At 31.1% G+C, this 4,081-nt stretch overlaps 1 protein-coding gene across 1 annotated transcript in view; it reads left to right on the top strand.

The window, feature by feature from the left end:
- The first annotated feature begins 723 nt into the window (after window positions 1-723).
- LOC112684890 (helicostatins-like) overlaps window positions 724-4,081 on the top strand; it is a 46,008-nt gene continuing 42,650 nt past the window's right edge. The window contains exon 1 of the mRNA XM_025556610.1: window positions 724-842. The gene's annotated coding sequence lies outside the window, so the exon portion shown is untranslated. The remainder of the gene's footprint in view (window positions 843-4,081) is intronic.

Genomic DNA, 4,081 nt, shown 5'->3' on the forward strand with positions numbered 1-4,081 from the left:
AAAGTTTGGATTGTTGACGATCAGTTAATTTCATTGCAAACATTATGGTTAGAAAAGAAGTTGTGAATACGTTAAAATTTTGATAGTCTATTTGTCAATTACCCGAAATTTAAAAAAGAATACCATGAATCTTATTTTGTTTTGCTTTTTGTCTATTTCAATATTTATTCTTAGAATTGTTTAATATATGTTCACATGATGCGGCTAATATAAATTTATGTATTATAACATTAAATATATTGAATTTTGAACACATTTACCTATGTCCTTAATTTGTTTTTGTTCAAAATTAAATTAAATAATTCGTGGTATAACTTGAAATGAAGTAAAAAAAAAAAAAATTACAAATAGTAGTAATATTAAAATTAAGCGTGCTTAGCTTTACTATTATGCTATAGTGTCAATAATTTTAAATTCGTTTTGTAGAACCAAAAATACCCATTGAATATATTTGATTATTTGAAAATAAAACTTTAGAATCACATGAAAATAAAAATAAGATTTTGGTAAAATAATTCATAATTTTCAGAATATGTGAATGAGAGTATAAAATTTTACCGTCTAAAAGGATGTTAAATTTAAGGGAGGAGTGATGAAAAGAGCTGTATGGTGGCGTGAGTACGGGGTTTAAAAATAAAACAGTTGGCGTTGAAGAGATGTGATGTCATTGGTCCTGACGTCACAGTTGGGTGGTAGATTTCGATATAAAGGGAGAATATTTCCCCTCGAGTCTGTCTGACGTGAACTAACTGGCCACTTTGAAAAGTTGTTGTTAACCGACGACTCTATCCTAAGCAAATACCACCGCGGCACTGTTTTTACACGCTTGTACACATTCACAGGTAAAATATATTATATTTTATATATTTTTTCTAGTAATTATTAAAAATAGATAATAAGTTTATAACATTTATATTTTTTAAAAATATTTTCTTTTTTACTTTTATTGCACAAGACATGCCGAAATCTAATAAAAATATTTCGTGGTTTCTTAGTTTGTTTTATTTTTTTCTATTAGATACTCAATTTTAAAAATATTTTAATGTTCTTATCTATGAATAGCGCAATTATTAATATATACTTTTAGTAATTACTTACTATATTACTTATTATATTTAATAACTTATGTTGATAGTGCGAATCTTATAACTGTACATTTATTTTTTTTTAAATAATGCTTCCGTGTCTAATATTCAAATGATAACAATATGCTAAACACATCGTTAATAATTTGTAATACTAATGACTTAGGGATGCGATATAGTTTTATTTAAAAATTTAACAGACATATCTTGATATATATTATATATAATATGCTTTATGTTTATAATTTTTTAGTTTTGTAGAAAAAAATATAATTTTATTTAGAATTTTGACTTATTTTGTGGTATTATTATTTGTTGACTGCAATATTGAAGTTTTTGTACAAAATAAACATACACAATTATTATAGATATATTAAATTTAAATGTTAGTGATCTAGAACTAAGTTCAATTTTATTTTGTGATCTTCCACAACAACTCTATTTTTATATTTTAAACAGCTCACACTTTAGCCATTTAAATTAAATAATTATCAAATATATTTGGTAATTCAAACTTGACTCGTTTATTGTAAAATAATTATTAAAATTTTCTTTATGAACATCGTATAATATAAAACTGTAATAATAATAGTTCAAAATTAAAACATATTTTTTCATGAGTATACAAATTTTTCATTCAATACGTATAAATAGAGTAATCAAATTAATCACAACGGAATACGAGTGTATGGAATTATTAGAAGTAACATATTATCATTATGTCGAAGGCTTTTACATTTTGATTTAAAATATAGAACATAATTTTATATAATGTTCTATACGTTCTCATACGCGTTATATATTAAATATATAATTAATATAATACAATTATAAATAATATTATTCAAACGACATAACAAACATATGAATATAATAATAATAATATACGTATGATCCGTAAATCCGTGTTCAAAATCACGGTGGCTATTTGATCTTTAATGCAACGCGTTAAACTCAAACGATAGAACGTAACGCAAATGAGTACATTATGTTCATGCGATTTGGCGCAGGACTCATAACGATACTTAGCTTTTATCACGTTTCAATGCGATAATTATAATTGGTCAAGTTCGATGATATTACGTGTAAGCACGGTGGTCAACGGATTAACCGATGACTTCGATAACGGTATGATTATATGGTCGGAATATTGTTATGTTTGCATTATAATCATATGCATATATGTGTATGTGTAATATCTGTGCGCGCGGTAAAGCTGTTAACGTTACGCGTCGTTTCCGCCGTACCTACGTGTTGTGTTGTCACACTCGTAACGAAACATGAAGCTTAAACCGTACGCGTAACTACTGCTCGCCCGGCCCTGCGAACAGTGGCTTTCGGCCGTATTCGTTCTATTAATGAGCTCGTTTTTAAACACGGGTTCCGGGTAGGTATATTTTTAATTGCTTTTGTACGTCGGCAGCTGGAAACGACGTGTAGGGACAGGTAGGAGCGAGAAGCGATGGAGAGAGGTAGGAGAAACTGTAAAAAAACGATAACGCACCTTCACCCGCGCCCTTGTACCGATGTGATACGGTTCAAATGAACATGCGAGGATTCGTATCGTGCGTGTAACGAGCACACACGTACAAATGTAACCGTGGGGCTCGCGAAATCGTACACTTTGTTCTCCATTCGGTGTTGTTATTGTAATATTTCCGCGGCGGCGTTAAGTGCACCCGATGAATTCCGTTATGTTTCTTCGCGTTGATTAAAACCCGACGGCAACGGAGCTCGCGCGAGGGGTCGTAACTCGCGTCGTGTTTTACACGCCGCGTTTTCTCGTCCCGGGTCCGCGGCAGCCGGAGGCGGCGGTTGTGTGCGCCCGCAGGAATGTTGTGTACGTTTTACAAAGGATAAAGATAAGACCGAGTCACATCCACAGAGCTACGGTTTGCCGACGTTTAACGGCAACAGTGCGTACAATCAAAACCGGCGGTGGAGAACACGGCGGCCGTGACGTCATTAATCTTAATATATTTTATAATACACGGTATGCGTGTGCGGGGGAAACAGACGAATAACCGGCGTACGTAGATCGCGAGGTTCCGCGTATAAATAGCACGTGCAGCATTTAAATAATTTCGAATCAACCACGCTCCGAAAAAACAAATCGTGTCGGGCACGCGAACGGAATTCAATTTCGGAGGAGATCTGGCAGACAAAGAGAAAAAATATCGTCTCTCCACCCAAAATTATAGTCTTCTACAGTAAAAGAAAATAATAATAATAATTTTTATGAAATTTTCATTTATTCGAGGTAAAAAACAAAATAAAACAATTTTATATTTAATTACTTATAGAATAAAGATTATTTTATTTACGTTTAAATCATAAAGGTTTACGATTAATGGGCAGGTACCTAATGAACTTCCTCATCATGGATAGGTGTCTGAATCGTATCAATTCACGACGAACAGAATGGAATGAAATCAAAGGGCAATTTTATTAGGCTGCTACGTTATTTTTTAGATAGTTTCGACAGGAGCACTATAATCTCTTTGTCGATTGATCAATATTTGTTTCATATAACACTGTAATTGTTTCGTTGAGAACGAGAAATTTCACATCACAAAACTCAAGTACATTTCACATTATTTTGAATTATATTATTATGTGTACTCATTACGTATTTAATATTTAATATAAATTCAAAATAATGACCATAATAAGATTATACTGTAGTTTTTCAAATATTTCCATGTTCTTATTTTCGCTCACATTTTTAAACTAAATAATAATGAAATAAGCGTATAGTTATAAACTCATTAACACGAAATAAATATAGAAAATTAGTAACAGAAAAGTTCGATAACGTGTAAATGTAACAATGGTTAATATAAATCAAATGAGTTTTGCTCTAACCCGTTAACACACAATAACTTATATAAATAGGTTTTTTAAATCGTTTACACAAATGTTATTCTTAGTAAAACGTATGGAAAATTCGAAATTAAAAAGGTCCCTCTGCTGTTTTTATCTCTTATTTTGGAGGT

Source organism: Sipha flava, unplaced genomic scaffold, assembly GCF_003268045.1.
Source record: "Sipha flava isolate LNK unplaced genomic scaffold, YSA_version1 258_pilon_pilon, whole genome shotgun sequence".
In the NCBI taxonomy this organism is placed as follows: domain Eukaryota; kingdom Metazoa; phylum Arthropoda; class Insecta; order Hemiptera; family Aphididae; genus Sipha; species Sipha flava.